This window comes from Sander lucioperca, chromosome 14, assembly GCF_008315115.2.
Source record: "Sander lucioperca isolate FBNREF2018 chromosome 14, SLUC_FBN_1.2, whole genome shotgun sequence".
Lineage (NCBI taxonomy): Eukaryota > Metazoa > Chordata > Actinopteri > Perciformes > Percidae > Sander > Sander lucioperca.
Genome location: NC_050186.1, coordinates 33,560,440 through 33,583,158, shown reverse-complemented (window position 1 = coordinate 33,583,158; position 22,719 = coordinate 33,560,440). Strand labels below are relative to the sequence as shown.

The window sequence follows — 22,719 nt, the reverse complement described above, 5'->3', positions numbered from 1 at the left end:
CACAGATTGAGAAATGCCCATTTTTTTCCCAAAGATGGTTTCTGTCATTTAGGATCAAGCTGCTGTTTGTCCAAGTGTAAATGTTTCTGATAAGTTTGGTTTTAATGTATTTGATGCTTTAAAAACTGAGCGAAATGTCATGATTGTGTCATGAATCCAGCATCTTGAGCCTGTTTTGCCAGTGTTTTGTTTTTGCTCTAACCTGAAGTTCGTTTTTCCTGAACATTTCATGAACATTGAGTCTTTTTGAATGTTCATGACTGTTGTCATTAAATGTCATTCAGTAAATATGACACTTTTAATGCAAAGTTAGCATTGTTGTACAAGACTGGTATGACAGGACTGATCCAATCAAGAATTTAGTCATTTGTACCTAAGAGAAAATTTGTGAATGTGTGACGTTCTTTTAAATATGTCATTCATGCCACTTAAAATAAATCTGTTTGTACAAATGTTTTCTGCATGAGGCCCACTATTTGAGTTTGTCTTCTATTTAACTGCTTCATGCACATCTGTTTAAAAGCAGCAGATCAGTTTAAAACTTTGTTTCAAAGATGGCAGAATAAGAAATAACCTTAAGTACCTCTCGATTGTTTTAAGATTAATTTTCATTTAACAACTGTCATTAGTGGAAATCAACATTTTAATTTGGTTTTAAAATGAGCAACAGACAACAGATACAGGCTGAAATCACCACATTTCTCTTCACTGATTTGATCCTATAAACTAAATACAGTGAAAGGAAAGAATTGAATTGCCTGGTTTAATAAGAATTGCCTATAGCTTCACTAACTGTGTTTTACTCCTGGCAGATCAAACGATTCAATCCACTGCAGCTAAAGATTGTAGAATTGTATTATGCCGATGACAGTGTCCTGGTTCCACCTGTTCTAGAGACCACATCCTGCCAAATAGGGGCTCAGGTCATGGCCCTTGCAGTGATCACGCCAGGCCACCCTGAAACCAGACAGAGGGACATCACCCATCTCTCCACAGGTTTGCGAACACATAACAGTCACATCATCATCAGATCTTACCAGGCGCTGATGCCGGAATCCATAATGATGAGCTTGGCACAATCGATCGCTACTTGGACATTGTCGGTCAGAAGCTCTGTGAAAAATTAAAATACAATATGGATATGAACAGTCATTTTAAAAGTGGACATTAATATGACAGTACAGTATGTGCTTCAGAATGAGTGAATGATCAGGTCTCTCAAAAGTTCAGTAATATTAGCTTCACTTAGAAAATGGACTGCAATTATATAGTGCTTTTCTCAAAAGCCTCTCATTCACCTGTCCACACAAGTCCTCTTTTGCTAAGCCGCTATCATAATTGACAGGTCAGTGTGTAGTCAACGCTCCTAAAGCATCCCCTGCTTTATCGTCAATGGGACTATAGTCTTTATCCACGACGTTCCACTTCTGGGATTGCTCCGGTGTTGCCGGAAATTCCGCTGAATCGCGCTCTTTTCGCCCAGATGTCCGTTAACTAGCGCTTTCTTTGTGTTGGAATTTTAAACTCTGGTGGATTTATGAGGACTATGGTTAACTGCTCCTCAGATCTCTGCAGGGTAAATCCAGACAGTTAGCTAGACTGATCTGTCCAATCTGAGTTTTGCACGACTAACAGGCATTTTCCACTTTTCCGTTTCGGCTGCGTTCCCGTTTTGTCCCGACCACACTAGGAGCGTCTCAGAAGCGGAGCGTCCTGCTGCCCGACTCGCAGATTTTTATTGTCTCTACAAGTACTTTACAGAACAATCACTTGTTTATTAAAGTAGTATCTACCTTCCACTCCAAGCCCTCCTGTAATTAAACTCAATGCCTCTTCTTTTCTGGCGTTGTCCTGATAAAAAGGATCTGTGATGTCGTATTATGTTTTCCCACCTCCAAGATGAATCTGTCTTCATCTGTGGTGTTGTAGAGGAGACGTATATGATACTGGGGGAGTGTTTTGGTAAACTGACTGGATGCTCTCGCTGTTTCACTTCCCTCCTGGCTGTCCGGATGGCCCGCGGCTCATGTGAAAATAGACCTGGCGCGTATCTTTAGCGGAGCGGAGAGCCGCTTCACGCATCCTTCTGAGAGGCGCTGTGGCGCGGCTGGTGCAATATCAAGCATTGACTTGAATGGCCGCAATTGCTCGCGGGGTCCGTGGCACCTCCAGAACGCAGCGCGGACACGTGTTGTGAAAAATAACGGTAAAACAACTATTGAACACACACAACAACAAGGTCCTTCCCGAGGCTATTTTGCAGCAGCATCGTGGCTCTGTCGGGCGCTTAGCGCCGCCCAAGACGATTGTGATTGGTTTAAAGAAATGCCAAAAAAACAGAACGTTTTTCTCCCATTCTGAAATGCTACATGGACTAGCCAGACAGAAGGTCTGGCAAAGCAAGACTAATGGCACTATAACATCATGCTGTTTTAAGGAAGACTTGAAACTAGCATTTGAGGCCATACACTCGTTGGGAAAATGTTTACTAAGGTAACAGATCCAAGTGAGAAGTAGGCTCATTTCCCCATAGACTTCTATTATTATAAAATTATAAATTAGATAGAATGCAGGTTAAAGCCACATCCGCATTGGCTTCACTTTTCAGGCATGACAGTTGCTGCTTGATCAGGAAACAACAGGACTAGTGTTATAAACATGGCAAAATAGGGTAGTTGAGGTTTTGGTGGTTCATCACTGACCGCTGCAATTAATGTTGCATGCGTTCTGCGTGGGCGTGAGGCCGTCAGTACACCACCAGCGGCTGTTGATCTGGAAGATGCCATAGTCAGTGGATCCGTCTGTGTTGTGGTGGGTGGCTGAAGTGTTGTAACTCGACTCCCACTGGCTCAGACAAACCCCTGCAGAGGTAACAGAACAGACCCACACAAAGACCCCTTAAAAGATCAACACTGGACGTCCCCTGTCTGAAGGTCAATGACTACGTTCACATGCACATAATATTCAGTTTTTTGCCCTTATTCGGAAAAAGACGATATTCCGACTAAGCTGTTTACATGGCTAATGGAAGTGAATGTTCTCGTTTACACGTAGCGGTGCAAAATTCGAGCGTCCCTCTTTCATTCCTTCAACCAGCTTCTTCAAAAGGTCGGCTTAGCGATGATCCAAAAACCTGTTGATATCCAAGTCTTTGATAATGTTTAAAAGTAGCTGTGTTTCTCCTTCTTATCAGGTCTGCAGCCCTGCAAACTGTTGGCTGGTTGGTTTGTGTGAGCAGTTCAGATCTGTGTGTCCACGCAGCCAGCAGCGTTTGTTTTTGGTTGGTTTGGCTTTTGGCTTCTGTTCTGTTTTCCACACCCTCAACTTTCCGCATGTGCTCACTACACAACTGAAATACATATTTAAATTGGTTTTAATTTAATCCTTAACTATGTGTGGGCTCCCTTCTTTTGTTGTGAATTTGAGCTGGTACATGACATCAACTAAATTTTTCTTCACGTTATTTTTGCATAGTAATGAGTGAGAGTTGGAGTTAAATATGAAGCTCTAGCAGCATCTGGTTAATTTAGCTTAGCACAAGCTTTAACACGTATCATGTTGGTTTAATCCGTACAAAAAACAAGACATGACACAACATGACATATGAGATAAAGCATAATGCAATCAAGGGATATTCTAAATTCAAATATACAAAATGAATTTACTCTGTCGATTGAACAATTTAAACAAGAGTCTGCCAATTGATTTCCTTAATGTACCAAAATGAATGGAAACAAATGGCTTGCTTCTAATCTACATTACATTCGTTGGAACAGGAAGCTTTTCAAATTTATGGCATACATATACAGTATGTGCGAAAAGTATACGTGACATGTAGTGAGTATAATAGTGTATATATAGAATATATTTACTAATTAACTCCAATTGAAATCGATCTTTGCTAAAACATTCTTTTAATGTATGCCTTTTCATGATGGATGTCATGGGGGGGGGGTTTGAGGTTTGAGGGTTGCTTCTTGCTTGTACAATTTACAGAATAAGATCTCTGAGAATCTCTTTTATATCCAAGCAAAATTGGTATTGTAGCTGAAATTTCCCTAACTTAATTGATATAGTGAAGGAAATGTAATCGAATCGAGAAATCATTGGCAAACAATCGGCCTTTCCCAATTCTCAAATTTGTGCCTCCTCGACTCCTTGATCTTCCGACTTGTGACCTGGAAATTGTTTTTCAGCGCGCCATCTTGATGGACATCCCAATTCCTAAAATGATGCACACTGAGGAGCGAGGAAGCTCCCCGTACGAGCTATAATTGAGGACACACCAATGTATCCTCTGCGGAAGTCTTTTTACCTGTAGCATGTAAACAAAGGAAAGAGAGAGAGAGAGATTATATTCGCGGCCCCCGTGATCATATAAATTAACATTCTGATTAATAGCATGTGGGTGAAATAACACAATTTCCGATGAAAATATTAACATTCTTTAAAATATGTACAAAGCAGAGCTGTTGTCAGTCCCAGAGAGACGCCGAAGAAAAAACAGCTTATGATTATTTCAGAAGCTAAAGGTCTAGTTGTTTCCTGTGTCAAGTTTATAACTACAGTAAGTTCTGCTGCTTAAATGTCGCAAGATATCAGCTGCAATGACATTACTGTGGGCATGGAAACGTTAACAATTACTGAAAGCAGCCTCACCAATCATTAAAGTAAATAGTTATAGAAAACACTCGTGCATTAATACAATACATCATTTAAAAAGCGACTTAGCCTACAGGAACTGTAGAGGGGCAGCAAAGTATCCATGCAGGTCTCTAAAATAATTCATCCAGGTGGGTCGAGGGTGGATGAAGATTCAGATGAAGATCCAATCCAGGCATTAATAATAGTGTGTTTGTGTGCAGCTGTGCTGCACATCATATTTAATTGACGTCGCTTTACTTACTTACTTCCTGGGGGCGGGACTACGACGAAAGGAAAGGAATCGAGGAGCGGAATCAGGGATGCACAAACTGGGAATTGGGAAAGGGCTCGAGCCCTAGCCCTTAAAACTGGTGTTATTTAGCACCATAATAATAAAGATGCATGTAAATGAGGAATATTTTCTGCTCCAGACAAGGTATCTGCAGACGGACAGGCTCATACTCACAGTCAGCCAGGCTTATGCCGAGGTATTTGTCCATCCCATGATCCTTCAGCACTCGGGCCCATTCACAGCGCTGGTACACCTTGGCGTTGGCTAAAGCCACGAAGAGCAGAAACACAAGACACCTCATGATGATGCTGATGCTGGAACGAATGGTTCCACAGCTGCTGCTAAATGTCCTTTAATAGTCTTTCAGCTCAGCTGACACCCCTGTGGCTCCTTAATTCAAACACAAACTCCTGGTTTTCTTTGAATGTCATCCAATTCCAACAAACCTGTTGAAAGAGGTGGAAATTCCACCTTTCACAACTTTGAGCAGATGTTTTTTTTTTTTTAAACAGAGTGTTATCAGTGTGACTGAAGGACAAGGTGAAGTCCAGGTAGAGCTCTGGCACAAATTCATTTGCAAATGAAAATGTTTGTGATTAACAGTTTTTATTTTTTTAAACAAAACACAAAATGTACAGCTCACAGCATAAACACATCCCCCCCGCCCCCCCCACTCGCAACCCAGTCTCACGGCCGTTCGTGAAATAGTAACACATTTTAATCTATTGATTTATGTACATGGACACACATTTTAAATCAATGTAGGCCTAAATCAGTTGGAAACATCTATCATGTCTGCACAACCTATTTTGTTCTGTCAGTCTGGACTGCAGCAGAGGAACTGTATCACTTTTTTAGTTGTTGGTATTTTTAGGACTATAACCGCTGCTTTAATCAACATTCATTCACTAGATGTTAGTGTTTTTATTTCTTTATTTTAATGATATTATGTCACCAGGGAAGCTATACTGCTTTTTTTATATTTTTGAAAACTATAACCGCTACAATAAAATCAACATTAATTCACAATATTGTCTCATTGTTTTTATTTTTTTATTTTAATGTTATGTTGATATTACAAGTTAAATAGTACAGTATGCTGTAAGACAGAACACTATGAGGGTATGAGCGCATTTAGGCATATCCCAAAATGCAATGCAGTATTGCATTCAGATAGTGGGCAGGCAGCTCTGTAATGCCAATATTGCTTCAATGTACACGTTTATTGATTTTGTCACCAGCAACCGTGGTAGTTTTTCCAGTAACATCAGCACAATGCTAACGTGTCTCCAACAGGCCGGGATTCTTAGGAACTGACGTAGTAATTACAGCTAAGTGCATCCGAAAGAAAAAAATAAATAATATAATGTAGATAATATTGATTTGTCACACGTATGTGAGGATTTATACAATATAATAAAACATACTTATAAATAAAGACTGTTTTATGTAAAGCACTTTAAATTGACTTGTTGCAGAAATGTGCTATTAAAAAAACCTAACACAGTGTCACAGTCACAGTGTTAAATACCAACACGGTCTCACGGCAGTTTGTGTAATGTCACGTTATTTTTAATCTATTGATTCGTGTACAACAACACGTTTATCTCATTTTTTTCGTGGTGGCCAGCACGAAATGGGAACCATCTATTCAGAGGTTGGATTTAGGAAAAAAACAATAGGGAAAGGAAGCCTCACACGCCAGGAGACGGACGCGGGGGGATGTGCGACAATAACGGGATGGCGGAGGTTGGGTTTAGGAAAAACACAACGGGGAAAGGACGCCTCACATGCCGGGAGACGGCCGCTGGGGACGCGCGACAATAACGGGACGGTTGTGATTAGGGAAACAAACGCCACACGCGGGACACGATCCTGTCTCCCGGGTGAAAGTCCTGTATTGTTTGACCCACCCACCACCCCGACCAACCTCCCTGTGCGGATTTTCGGCTTTTCATACTACTCCCTACCGTATTCGTGCTGTGATCACGAAATATGCTTCCCATTGAAATACACTACTTTACATTTTCATGCTGGCCACCACGAAAAAAACATCCCCGTGAACACGAATCAATAGAGTAAATAACGTGACCATTTCACAAACTGCCGTGAGACTGGTTGTAAATACAGCATAATGGCTTGTTTGACAAATTTGCATTTGGTGTATTTTGACGTTGTCTGTTGTTGTAAAAAACAAAATATAAACTTCCGTTTAGGAGACAGGAAGTGTGAACCATTTCATCCCATTTGCGCTGCTTGAAATGTATCTTTAGTATAGAGGATCTTTGTTTCTGCGGCACTTCCTGAGAATCGCGGCTGGTTAGCGGCACGTTACCATGGTGCTCAAATTACTGGTAAAACTGAGGTCTTAGTCATTTTGGGATATGCCTACACGTTTTATTTCACTGATAAGACCAACATAATAACATAAACAATAGAAGAAGAAATAAAACCATGATAACATCTGGGGAATAAATGTTGATTAATGTAGAGGTTTTGGTCATAAAAATACCAAAAACAACAAAGCAATACAGCTCCTCTGCTGTAGTCCCTTCTGACAGAAAAACTACATGGTGCAGACACGAAAGATGCTTCCAGTTGAAATACATTGGTTACAAATTTGTGCCGAGCGTCATGAAAAAAATGGGAAAATTGTGTCCATGTACACTGTGGAGGTGGGCGTGGTCGGCAATCAGCTGCAGTAGAGACACAGGTGTGGGGATGGATCATGAGAACAGTGCCAGGTGAGTTAATTGTCTCAGCTGATTGTTGTTGTACTAATTACACTCCCTTTATATGTAGTAGCGTGCTGGACCTTCTGATGACTGCCACACACCTCAGAGACAGGACACTGGGCTGTGAGATATTGCTTGGGTTGTCATTTGTTAAAAAAAAGTTCTGAGCAACGGGCTGTGCGCCTGATCATTGGCAGGCAAACAGAGGTGCACGGTTTGGGGTTGTAAAGTTATGTTGGCCACCTGAGGCTAGCTTCAAAAGGGAGTCAATCCCCATAGACCCCTACTTTACCGTAGAAATAAACATGTTTTTTTTTTCTTTATAACTCATCCATTTAAATTATATTCAGACTTAAAGATGTGCAAAATTAATGGGTAACTACTGTTTTTTTCAACCTGGACCCTATTTTCCTACGTTTTTGTGTATAAGTGACTGATAGAAACTAGTGATGGGCGAACGAAGCCTTGTGAAGCCTCTGAAGCTTCTTCCTGATTGTATCGCAAAATGATCCGAAGCGTCAAAGCATCGAAGACAACACAGTGACATCTGGTGGTCAGCAGAAATGACAGCAGCTATGAACTCGACACAGCCCAACAAAGCTTACAATGTAAACATAGGAGAGACAGAATGGACACATGCATATGGCATGACATGACATGATTGAATTAAAAATATAAAGCCTATGTGTGAATGTTTGAATATAACATAATATAATACTATAAACTACTCTGATCACGATTTGAATGTAAGTATGTTAAGCTAAACATGGATTCAATAAACTGCAGCAACTGTCAGGATCTGTCAGGAATAATGGCGAGGCTAGGACCCAAATGCAGAGTTGGGGGAATTTAATGAACAAAACTCATAACAAAGTGTCCAGAGGTAGGCAAACAAAAAAATAATCCAAACAAAGGCAAGATGGCAGAACACAAGACACTGAACCTGAAACAAAACATACCAACACCGACAATGATCTGACACGAGACAAAGAAAGCACAGAGATGAAATACACAGGGTAACGAGGGAACAAGGGACAGGTGACACAAGGGATCAGGAACAGGTGAAACACATTAGGGCTGGGCAGAACAATCAGACAGGCGGGAAACACAAGGCAGGAAGTAAAACGAGACAAAAGAGAAAAACAGAGACTTCAACATAAAACAGGAAACAGAACAAAATACAAAACCATAACAGCAACAATGCCACCTTCTACCGCTATGTAGAATTACGTACAGGTGTATGTAAGTAGGCAAATTTCCATTAATAGGCTAATCAAATAAATTACAAGCCACACTCATAAACCCGTGATGTTCCAGCGAATTCTAACGGCCGTTGGTAAGCATGCAGCGACATGAAGCAAAGCTTATGAATGCTTAGCCTACTACACATGCCTTTTTTAATTTCATCTTGTCTCGCAACATAGCCTACATTGGAGGAAAGGCAACGTTATGGACTGCCAATCTGATGACTCAGGTATGATTCCCACTACCGTTACATGTGGAGCAGGTGTATCATGCTTATTATAGCTGTATGACAAACACTTGTCTACTTTATTCTGCTATAATTATTGCAACAGTTATTTTACAACAATTATTGCTGAGTAACCTAAACACGTGGCAACACGTTTTGAGCAGTAGCCTAATATAGAATGCAGTTGCAGCAGAGGCATAGGCTATAGACAGGGTTGCTACAATTCAGAAAGCATATAAAGGGGTTTGTGGAAAGTGCTTGTGCTATAGGTCTATGTGGAATATACAAGAGGTTGTTGTGCTTGTGTACAAAGGAGGTTTGGGGAAGGTGCTTGTGCAGTAACGGGGATTGTGAATGACAGTTTGGGGAATGCTTATTGTATACTTGGTTTTCTTTCCATATTTTCATTGAGAAACAAAATGTGTTCTACGGTGCTTGGTTTGAGGCGGTTTCGTCGGCTGCTGACTACTTCCCCAGCCTTGGAGAAGACCCTCTCACATGGCACTGGGGATGCTCGAGTGCACAGATAGCACATGGCTATTTCAAAAAACATTTGGAAATACAAGTTGGTGCCTTTTGCAGTATTTAAGTGGGTGCTCTGACCTAGGCAAATGTGTGTCTTTCAAATACCTATAAGCAGAAGGAAAATACAATTATTTAATTATATTTTTTTATGTCTGTAGGGAAACCACCAATCACAACAATTTACCTCTGGACCTCTGCAATGGCACTGGCTGTTGCGTTAGAAACACGTTGTGTGCCAACGTGGCTCTCAAGCAGTCCCCAGAGATTGTCCTCCTGCTCTGAAGACTCCCGTGAGGATGATGGTGCTGGTTGTGATGGTGGTGGAATGATGTTTGCACATTCCCTGGTGAGTCTCCACTGCAGCCTGAGACAAGTTTGCACTGCAGAACTCCATCTCCTTGAACCTGGGGGTCCAAAAGAATTTCCACACTGAGAGCAGTCATTTTTCCGACGGTGCCAAATTTATCATTTAGAGTACTTTATCTGGGGTCCACAAGAGTTGCAACACTGAGAGCAGTCATTTTTTTCAACAATGGCAAACTTATCATTCAGAGTACTTTACACATTACTGGCCAGTTTCTTCGCCAAGTGGTTTGCAGTTGTTGTACAAAGTCTGCCAGTACGATGTCTTAACATCTTAACCATGGGAATGACTTTGGACAGTTCGACAGTGGCTAGATTGAATGGCCTCAGAACCAGACACTGCTGGATGGAGTCGTATTCTTCTGCTGAAAATGGAATGATGTCATGTCAGTGATGTCAGATTATCCAAAGTTGCTCCCAAAGGCTCTCGCAGGTCATGAATCCTCTGCAGCATAGCATAGGTGCTATTCCACCTTGTATCCACCTCTTGAATTAGCTTCAGCAAAGGTCTACCCATCTGTAGCTGGATTTCACAGTTTTTCTTTGGCAGGAACCGCACCCTCTCAAGGAAAATAGAACAAATAAACAGAAATCACACCTTGTCTAGTCACTCTCCTCTATTTCGTGTGGCGCTGAGGTCATTAGGTCTGATATTTGTGCTGCTGTGCTTTTCCATAGGTTGATAGTCGATGATTTGGCTTTGTTAATCCTTGCTGTAGAGAGCTCAAGCGTAACTATGTCTAGAAAATACACCAACCACTGTTTTATACAAAGCGAGTGGGGGGGGAGCCAGTGTTGAGCTATCATTTTCTTAGTTGCAGTTGAGCCGGTTAGCTTCATTTTCCTCTGTCTCCCAAGCAGGTGTAATTTAGAGTCGTCATTAAGTAATAAAACAATCGGGTCAGCAGGAATTCAACATCCTATCACATCAGATATTATTGATGTTGTTTTATTCCAGAACTCATGCACCTGTTTACATTCCCAGACCATATGCAGGAAAGTTCCAGTTTGTTCAGGTTGACAGAACGTGCAACAGGGAGTGGGAATGACTTTAGAGAAATATCTCTTCTGGGGAGTCCAATATGTCCTATGACATATTTTGAAGTGGATATACTGGTGATTTGGGTTCTTGGAACAGTGGAAAATGTGTCCCAATTAATTGCGTTCCCGTCAGGGCTCAGCTCTTGCTCCCATTTCTTTACTATTGGGAATTCTCCTATGGATACTTGCATCAGTTTAGCATACATCTTGGACACTAATCCCCTCACAGGAAAATCAACAAACCATTTAATGACTGGGTGCGCCTCAAGACTGTTTCCCCATGGCACTCTATAACATTTTAGGGCTGATCGTAAGCGAAGAGAAAAGAAGAAGGATGTCCTGGGGACCTCAAAACTAGCTCTCAGGTCTTCAAAACTCAACATACCTTTCTCATTGAATAGCTCGCCTAAAGTATAAATACCACTGTCACTCCACTGGTTACAAGCAAATGGTTTGTTACCAGACATCACGTGTGCATTGTGCCATATTGGGGTATTCAAATGCCACTTATTGGTGTAGCGTACCTCCTCCACCTGTTTTAAAGTTGGTCAATGTGTTGGTGATAATAGGGCCATAGGCTAGCATATGTCACGGGGCGGAAGTAGATTTTATTTTTTTTAACGTTGGTTTTACTTCCGCCATTGATCATTTTAACAATTAGGATTTAAAGACTTGCACCTGGGAGCCAGAGGTGATTGACTGGGTTTTTTAGATAAAAAGAGACAGGAAATTCTCTACGTCCATATGTTATATGGTCACTAGAGCTGAGCCATGGCTTTGGTCAAAAACCGAGAAGCCAGTGCAAATATAAATGACGGCAATACATGGTAGAGAACTCTCAGCATAGTTTTCTTACTGTAAAAATGTTATAACAACCCAGTCTCACGGCAGTTCATGATGGCATCACGAAAAGAAATCTATTAGATCATGATACCATCACAATATTTTGAAGATTTTTGTGATGGGGGTCACTTTTTTTAAACTAATGTATTTCAATGGGAATCATCTTTTGTGATCACAGCACGATTGTTTCTGCCAGTCCGGCTGCAGCAGAGAAGCTGTATACAGCTTTGCTATTAATGGTATTTTCAGCCCAATAACCGCTGTTTTAATCAACATTTATTCACCAGATCTTATCATGGTTTATATTTATTTCTTTTAATGTTATTTGTGTCTATTTCGGCCAGGGAAGCTGGATTGCTTTGTTGTTATTTTTATCAACATTTATTTAGATGTTATCATGGTATGCATTTCTTTATTTTAATATTATTTTGGTCTTATTACCGGTGACACATTACAGTATGCTGTAAGACAGAACAGTAGCCTACAATATGAGCCGAGCTGGACGTATTCAAAGCCGATATCCCACAATGCAATGCGGGCATTCATATCAGAGAATCGGACGGCGATCAGCGGGTCTTTAACGCCAATATCCCTTCAATGTACATATTTAATCAGTGGTTTTGTCACCAGCAACAACACATTGCTCAGTTTTGTTCCAGTGAGTTATGCATTGTAATAACATTTTAAAAAATCAGCGAAATATTCCGATAGTGACGTAGTAATTACCGCTCGGCGGATATGAAAGATACATATACATAATATTCGTAATATTGATGTTTTTGTCTAACGTATTTGAGGATTTAAACAATAAAGATAACAATAATAATAATAAAATACAGTTTCATGTATTTGTCTCATGTACTGCTCGGCTGGCCGGCAGCAATCTGAAATGGAATGAAGCCCATTCACGGCAGGCAGCAGAAACACAAGAGTCGAACATGTCCCCCCACCCACCCCGGAAGAACTACAAGTACACTAGCTTTGTAACAGGTTCTGGGGCGCATCTATAGTGGGAGTTGTAGTTTTTAAATATATTGGTATATTTCTCATAAATAGCAGTTGGCAGTGTAGAATTTTGGATACACCCTGGGTTTTGTTTTCAGATGGGGAACACACTGGTGTCAGCTGATTTTAAAAATTGAATCGTTAAATAGGTGAAAATAGCTTATTACCATATTTGACAGTGCTTACAGTGGGTAAACTTTGGAGACCATATCTACATGACAGCTGAGGTTCAGAGCTTTCTATAACAGCTGGTCCTATGTGTGTGGCACCTCCTAACCTTGCTAAATGACAAGCCTTCAAACATGGACTGGGTTCAAGGTTCAGAGGTCAATATTTCAGAGCAGGAGTAATGTATCCTCTTCAGACTGACATTTGTTACTGTCGAGGTTGAGACCTTTCCAACGATGTGTTTGCTATAGTCCTACGACGTTTAAATTTTAACATATCATGGAGACCACTGTAGTATATGACCATTCTATAACTTTCTATAAACTTTGCTTAAAGGTTTGTTATAAGGGAGTCCTATGAACTTTACTCTACACTTACTGAGAACATCTGGAAATTGTTAAGCAGAGCAGAGGTCCCCCCAAGACAGAAGATACCTTTTTTGGAGTTGTGCCAGATAACAGGCATCGATTGGTCAGTTACCCATCCAATGGTATACTTACAAATCACGTCCTATGATGATACAATGCATAGGATATATATGTTGCTCACACAAAGAAAAGTCAGAACGATTTTTGGAAGAATTTGGATTGGTCGTTCTCCAAGCTCTCTGCAGGAGTTTGTAAAATTGATGCTGAATCTTTGTTTGTAATAAACCTTTTTATAATCAAGAACAGTGTCGGCGGATTCCTCTTCATACAGCATCACAGCATTACTATTTAAGACACCACAATTTTGGCGACGAGGATGGGATCGGTTGCATCTCCCAGGTCATCGTTTCATCATGGGCACCCAGGGACTGACTCCCGCTTCATTGGTCGACTATGAGGTGAGCTTTCTCACTATTTGGGCGCTGGTCAGTTCATGTGTGGCTCTGTGTGCGCGATGAGGGATTGCACCGTGTCGAATCTGTGTGTGTTTTGTGTAGTGATTGTTGTGTGATGAGGATCTGTTTTAAATTATTTGCGTTAAAATCAACGCAGACAGGGGGAAGTGTGAGTTAACATATGAGAAATAAGAAGAAAACAAAGCAAAGGCTTTAAGGAAGCTAGAGAAACAGAGGAAAAGGAATATGAGACAAATGAAGCAAAGGCTTAAGGAAGTTAGAGAAACAGAGGAAAAGGAAATTTAAGTGAAGAAATAGAGAAAAGGGAGAAAAAGTAAGGAATTAAGGAATATTCACATAGACGATGTGAAAAGGTTTTAAGGAATAGGCAAATTGGATTAAAGAAAACAGTTTAACCCTGGCCAGGGCAATTTGGCTTAAACAACATAAAGAAAAAGGAAACAAGAGAAAATAAAAACAAGAAGTGATAAGGAGAAGATAAAAGGAAATAAGAGAAAATAAAAGAACACAGAAAAGAACAGGAACAATAAAGAGAAACCAACAGAAGCAAGAAAAATAAAGGATAACGCCGTTAATCTGATAAAAAAAGCCCTTTGAAAAAAGGCGATCATAGGATGGGCCGTAGTCTTGAACTTTTATTAGATGAAAAGTTTGAGCCAGTTCTGAGAACTGAGGTGTAGAATAACAGTTCAATGGTAGGTTTCCCAATCGATGCATTGTTGACGAATAATGTTCGAAGCGGACTCCATTGGGCTTCTATATCTAGGTAGCAAAATAACAAAAAAAGAAAAAAAGACAAAAAAACAATACGGCGGAAAGCAGACTCTTTTTAGGAATTACATGCATGAATGATGTCGACTTTTGTGTGTATGAGAGAGAGTGTGTGTGTGTGAACAGCGGTGTGTGTGAACAGTGGTGTTTCTGCTGTGTGTGATAGGCTGTGCATGCGTCATAAGGATCCTATATTAGATAGATAGATAGATAGATAGATAGATAGATAGATAGATAGATAGATAGATAGATACATATATGTTTTGGTTGAGAACAGGAGTTTTAGTTATCTGTAAGGAAAGATATTCTGTTCGTCATGGCTAAAAATATGAGTCTCTTTTTGAAGAGAACGTTTTCAAAGTGTTAAAATGTATGAGCCTTCTTTGGGAGGACTTTTGTTTAATAATCTTATGAGTCTTCTTCGAAGGAGAACGTTTTCAAAAACATATAACATGTATGAGCCCCTTTGGAGGATGTGAAAATAGGATAACCAATAGTAAAAATAAGAAGCTTCAAATTAGTATTTGTGCTTTATGTTTTGTGTTGGTTTGTTTTGTCCTGTGTCATTATTGTTTTATAAATGTGGTCTGTTGAAGGGAGAAATGGAGAGACAATAGGTCTGTCTGTTGAGAGAATTTGCTGAGAATCATTAAGTTTTCTCTGATTTCTTTGAGATCGTTTAAACTGCTTTATGATAGCATATTGCTATTTGCGTTATCTGCTGCTTTGAAATTAGTAAGATTAAGAAATTCTATGTTGAAGTAAGCTGAGTGATTCTTTAGTTATTCTTCTTGGTTGAGTGTGGGCCTAGGTGCTCTGGAGTTCCTCTCACTGTGAAATCACACTGCTGACTGATCTGCGCATGCCCAAGAATGCTAGGAATTCAAAATTTCACAGAAAGTTTAGGCCACTCCTTACCTGCACTAAAGGGCAGAGACGGAGCGGCTAAAGGAGAAGGGGGGTAAAGAGCAGCTCAGTAAAACATTAAAGTGGCTGTTGCTTGACTATGAAACTATGCGATTAAGATCCATTAAATTTATAAATGAGAGTTATGTTGATGGATAAAAAAAAAGGGAGAAAATGTCATAAACACCTAGAGAAATGGCATTAGAATTTGAAATGTCCTTCTAATTAGGAAGCCTTAACTATGCTTGCTTCTGAAGCATCAAAAGAAAAATTGGGAGAAAGATTTGAGGAAAAAAGTAGGATAATAAGGCTCAGGCCTGAAAGAAAAAGGAAAAAGAGAGATTAATAGCTGGCATAGGTGATTTGCTGGAACTCAAATCAGTGATTGATCACCCTGGATTAAGAAAAGTCCAGCCTCTATACCTCTATTGAAAGTAAGAGATGAGAGGACTGATTGATGGGCTTCAGGATTGTCACCATTGCCATTTTAAAATGTTGGACCACTTGTTTTGAGTGGCGAGGCATCTAAAATGATTTTACTTTGAATAAAACAATTCAAAATTTGATAATACTATAAGGTTTTTGATTTTGCTAAAGTTCTCCGCTGTCACATGTGGTTATGTCATTGCACCAAGGAAATGAGTGACATTTGTGAAGGTGGAAAACAGAATGAATGAATCTGATTCCTGTGAAGAAACAGCGAGTAATTCAATCCTAATCAAACAGTTAGAGTTAATAATGGGTAACTATTGTTACAAAAGATGGTCAGGAAACCTGAGAGAAGATGTTAAGTGTATGCTGTAGAAAGAGAAAAGAAAGTTTATGGGATAATGGAAAAAAGGCATGACTTTAAGAGAAAGTTAAGTGTACAATAAGGTACTAAGGTGGTTAAAGACAGAAAGAGAGTGTTGAGAAAGTGATAGAAAGACAAAGAAAGAGATAAATGTACTTTTGAATTAGGATACTGGAGTTCATACTAATATTGTTGTTACAGAGACAACTGTAGCATTGGGGTTATAATCTACAGGAGGGTAAACGTTTAGATGAGAATAGTAAAAACTGCTATACCACAAGCACCAAAACTTAGGAAAAAGAGATAAATTATGTAATTTTCAGGAATGACTAGTGGTAATTTCCAAGACAAATTGCTTTTGGATATTATTGTAATCTGACATATCATAAGAAATGAATTAGGATTTGTGTAGAACAAACATATTTTTCTACATTGTTACTTTTGATACTTGGAGTACATATTTTATGATACTTTTCTTACTTAGGTAATATTTTTGTAGCAACATTTTGAATCAATGATGTCATAGGTTAGAAGCAAGAAAACTAAAATGAGTATGGTTAAAAGTATGAGTAATGATTCTCGGAGGTGTTGTGTTTTGTGTTTATTCAGTGTGCCTCGATGGATGTCAGAGCAGACCTGTCTCACTCCTCTACAAGCTGATTTGTTTGGTCCCATCCCCCACCCACTTGCACCAGAAAAGCATCTGGAGCTGGAGCAGCAGAGAAGGAGGGGTGACAGATTTACAACTGTCCATGGTTAAGTGACTGAATTGGACACCCAGATGGCTCTCAGGGCATGACCAGAGCCTGACATTAAAGAAGTAACGTCACACATGCCTACAAAGTACTTTGGTGAAACATTCACAGATGAACAATAATTGAGAAGCTGAAACAACCATAAAGATGAATCCAAGTTCCAAAAGTAGGAAGAAAACGAAACATCTGGAAACTAAGGGCAGACTGAGGATTAGCAGGACAAAGGATGATGAGGATCAGAGTGATTCAGAAGAGTGTGATGAAAGTGAAGATGGAGACAGCGATGAAGATTTGGAGAGCAGAGGAGCTACAGGATTTCATCCTGCAGCGTCTAGCATAGGAGAGATTGAAAGAGACATGGAGTGTTGTGTGTCACACTTTGAGAAGCTGAAGATACAGAGGGACAAATTGTTGAAAAAAGGATCCCAGAAAGTGGAGAAGAAGTATACATTGCACCCAAGACAAAGGGGCACAAGGAAAAAGAGGCTTCCAGTGATCATTCAAGATTTGGAGTATAAGCCCTTGCAGAATACTGATATGTCAGATATTCTTGATAAGTTGCCTACTCTTCAAGAGGGAGCACATCCTTGGATTGCAAAGTTGGAAGAAATGTCAACAGGAACACAGTTTGCCATAGGAGATATCAAGAGACTTTTGGCTAATCTTGTTGGGATTCCAGCTATGGGAGAGATCTTCCAGAGAGCAGGACTTAATCGATATGTGGGGACTTCTGTATATGATCCTGAGTTGTTTGCTGCAAGTAGAGGTCGTCTGTGGAGAGCGCTGAGAGATGCATATCCAACAAATGTGCATCCAGACAACATTTTGATTGAACCATTGGGACAAGATGAAAATCCGAAAGCTTATGTGTCAAGAGCTTATCAAGTGTGGAGAAATATTACAGGAAATGATCCAGATCTGAGCCAACTGGAACAGTCAATTTTGCGAACCAAACTGCAGGAGGGGCTGCCCCTGCCAGTAAGGAGTAAACTAGCAGAGGTGATTGGACTTGGAAGCATGGCAAAAGGTGCTTATACAGATCATATAGCCCATCAAGTGAAGCTATATAGAAATGAGCAGAAAGAACAAGACCGAGAAACTCTTAGAAAACTCAATCAAATACAACTGGTGGAGAATAAGAGGAAGAAGAAGAAGCAGGTTTTGGTTGTGCAGAATCAATGCCCACCAAATCAACAATCACCGCCACAATTCCAGTCAAGCCAGTTGCTCCAACCACCACTAGTGGTTCCAGTTGTTTTATATCCACAGCCAGTTTTTGGACAGATACAGAACTGGAGAGGAAGAGGACGAGGAAGAAGATTTGATTCATACTCTATGCAACCACCACAAGTGTGTTTTAATTGTGGACAGGATGGACACTTTGCCCGTGAGTGTAATAGACCAGGAAGAAACTCCAGAGGAAATTACAGAGGAGGACCGGTGAACCCTTATAGGAGTCTGGAACCAGGATTCTAGAGATGCCCAGAAGATCTGAAAGGGGGTGTCAGCTGGTGTCATCAGGGCCGGAAAGAGATCCAACAATTGAGGACAAGAACAGTCACAAGTTTATACAGATCTGCACAGATGAGCGTTGACATCCGCAGACTGACCAGAGAAAGAGGGAGGAGTGAGAGAGATCGGATTTGCTCTGACGCATCGACGCATTGACGCATTGACGCATCAACACATAAAAAGGAGGTAATGCACCAACAAACACACAATTTGAAAATACACATACTCTAAAGAAGTAATTATTTTTACTTTTAAAATAGAGTTACTCCTATGTGAACACACCTATGTGAAGGGTTAAGACATCTAAATTAAGCAACTTGGTATGAAAACCTTCCATTTTGTCAGTACCTGGTGAAATCTATTCTGTTAAATTTGTAATGATTTTCCTGTGACAGCTTCTAACAAGACTAGTGACAAATATGCTACTTTGGTTGCTGTGTCAGGAAATGTTAAAAGAACATTTCACTGTTTTATTTTTGTGGTCCAATGACATAGGCAACTTTTGAAGATGTTTCTATTATTTGGATGTTGCCCAGATAATTTATTGGGAAGTAATCTCATGTATGAATTTGAATTGGATTGATGTAAAGTTGTTACAAACAGCAGATTGAGAGTGCTGTTCTCAGAATTTGGTTAAAAGTAAGCTTAGAACAATTGTGCAACTATAAGTAAAATAGGGATGCATAGAGAATGCATAAAAACATTAGCAGTGATAATGTGAGAAAAGATAAGACAACTCCCAATCACAGGTATAGTCTACTCAAATTAAAAGTTGTTTGCATTGGTTTATTTGTTGTTTATAGTGTACCAGTCATTTGTTCATGATTTCTCTCTAAGTATAGATTCACGAATGGAAGTCAGTTATTATAGCCCAATAATGGATCAGCATCTTTTGTCATTTATATAGAGGTTTAGAAATCTGATTTGAATTTCATTATTCTGCATAAGTTGCAGTGGTGTTACTTAAGCTTGTAAATGTTAAAGGGTAAAAAATAAATAATAATAACTTACAAAATCTCCAGAGTGAAGCTCTGTAGTTCATTGAATTTTGATATTGATTACAATTTTGGCTTATTAATTACTGAAACAATTTAATGGAGAGAACGATTGTTCTGCATATTACATTAGCAAATAGGAATGTCACATAGATGAGGTTGACAGAGTTGAACATAAGGAGATTTATTACACCCACTATCTGGTAACCAAACAGTGAAGAGAGACTTTTGTGTGGTACTTTGTAAAAAGCGAGTAATTACATGCTACAAAATGATTGGCTCTTAAAATAAATTTGGTCTTCTCTAATCCCCACTTGGCTACACCAAGACGTGTTAAAAAGGGATGTTTATGATTTGTTTGATTTAATTTGTTGAAGGTGTGATTGATGCATCAGGATAAAAGTTATTTTTTAGAAATGATAACTTTTGTTGCTGACTATCAATGGTCGGCGAAGAGGGAATTAGACATGTCATTTAAAATGAGGGTTTGGTTTAATTTTTTAGTTTTTTACTGTATGCTTTTTCACATTTCTTTGGATTTTGTAGGGGTATTTAGTGTCTTCTTATTAATCAAAGGGGGGAAATGGAAAGTGATTCATATTATCATATATTATTTTTGATATTATTAATTTTTATTCTTATTTGATGTTTTTAATTTTCATGTGTTGTTTTGCAAACGATACTGGTCAGTGTTTTCTTTTCTTCCAGAGCATATGGGGTAATGTGCAGAGGGAGATACAGATACAAACATGGACAATATGAAGGACCTAGGAGACTTCTGAACTAGGACGGTGTGGATCTGTTCAGATTTCACCACATCAACATTACTGAGAAGCTGCAATGTAGTGGACTACATTCCTGTGTTTGTCTGATATATATATATATATATATATATATATATATATGTTTGCAGAGTAATACATACTATGTACAATATTCTTGCATTGATTGTTTGAAGAATGATGTTTTTGTCATGAAGTGAATATATGGAGACCTCAGATGTTTTTCTTTTTTTGACGCTTAGGAAATGGGGTCTAGGAAATAGAAGTCCTTTTTCGGATCCGAAGGGTCGACCTGCCTGAATTTGGACATTGTTTTGATTTTATTTCATTTTCTGAGGTTTTACATGTATTTGCTTAAACCATATTTCTACATAAATTGATAAAGATGTATTTTCTAATTGATCTGGAGTACTAAGGTGGTCGCCTAGGCAGAGGGACCGTGAGAGAGTTTTCCTATCTTGATTGATTGATGGTTATTTGAAAAGACAGCTGCCAGATGGGTTTTTCGCTCTCACACTCCAACGATTTCATTTTGTCACATTCTATAAATTTGTTTACACTCCGAAAGTTATATTATAAGGAACATGTTATAATGAGAAATGTTATTCCTACTCTTCTTGTTTTTCGAGACTTTATTAAGTCTCGAAGGGGGGAAATATGTAGTATATGACTATTCAATAACTTTCTATAAACTTTGCTTAAAGGTTTGTTATAAGGGAGTCCTATGAACTTTACTCTACACTTACTGAGAACATCTGGAAATTGTTAAGCAGAGCAGAGGTCCCCCCAAGACAGAAGATACCTTTTTTGGAGTTGTGCCAGATAACAGGCATCGATTGGTCAGTTACCCATCCAATGGTATACTTACAAAATTACGTCCTATGATGATACAATGCATAGGATATATATGTTGCTCACACAAAGAAAAGTCAGAACGATTTTTGGAAGAATTTGGATTGGTCGTTCTCCAAGCTCTCTGCAGGAGTTTGTAAAATTGATGCTGAATCTTTGTTTGTAATAAACCTTTTTATAATCAAGAACAGTGTCGGCGGATTCCTCTTCATACAGCATCACAGCATTACTATTTAAGACACCACACCACTTTGCAGGGATATTTGCCTTGAGTTCAAATGCTTCACACATAACACTTGACATTGTTTTATTATACAGTTATACTTACAATAAAAAACATACAAAGTGATATGTAGCCAGACTGAATCGCATCACACAGCCACAATCTATTGTTCATCTTTCACAAACAGTGACAAGACCTACACACAACCCTATATCATGAAGCTATTGCAAAACCCCTGCAGCCTCAAGCAACATTAAAGTTTTAATTAGGTAGGTCCAAATTTGTTAGGTTTTCGTATTTTGACCCAGAACTCAGAGACAGACACACAGACAACAGGGGAGCAGTTTAGGTGTTTATTTGCACAAACTTGGAATAAGCAGAGCGGAATGGTGCAGGTAGAGTGGCTGGATTGAGAGCTGCCACACAGCGAAGAGCAGCCTCCAGATCTTGATTGGTTCGCTCAGTCTGACCATTGGTCTGAGGGTAGAAACCTGAGTAGAGGCTGACAGAGGCACCCAGAGCAGAACAAAAATCCTTCCACAAACGGGAAATAAACTGTGGGCCTCTATCAAAAACAATGTCCACAGGTATTCCATGGGGACGGAATACACGTAGGACAAAGAGGTCCGCTGACTCCCGAATCTGAAGCATCCACCTCTACCACAAACTGCAAACTGGTATCAGGATGAATCAAAACAGGTGAGGTAGAAAACTTAGTTCTTTGAGAGTACTCACGGCTGACTCTGCCTCTGGAGACCATATGAACGGGACCTTGGGGGAGGTGAGCTTAGTCAAGGGGGCTACCACCCGGCTGAAATCCTTGATGAAACGGCGATAAAAGTTAGCAAAGCCGAGGAATCGTTGCAGCTGTTTCCTTGAGGTAGGAGAGGGCCACTCGGTAACTGCTCTTATTTTTTCCGGATCCGGTGAAACTTGTCCCCGCTCGATTACAAAGCCCAGGAAAGGAACTGACTGACGGTGAAATTCACACTTTTCCGCCTTTACAAACAGGTTGTTCTCTAGGAGACGTTGGAGAACCTGACGGACGTGGGAAATGTGTTCATCATGGGATTTGGAAAAAATCAGTATATTGTCTAAATAGACAAAAACAAAGCGATGGAGAAAATCTTAGAACATCGTTGACCATGGACTGAAACTGCTGGAGTGTTAGTGAGACCGAATGGCATGACAAGATACTC

General features: G+C 39.6%; 1 pseudogene; it reads right to left on the bottom strand.

Annotated features, from left to right (window-relative positions):
• Positions 1 to 412: 412 nt before the first annotated feature.
• LOC116041432 lies at positions 413 to 9,677 on the bottom strand (annotated as a pseudogene).
• Positions 9,678 to 22,719: the final 13,042 nt, after the last annotated feature.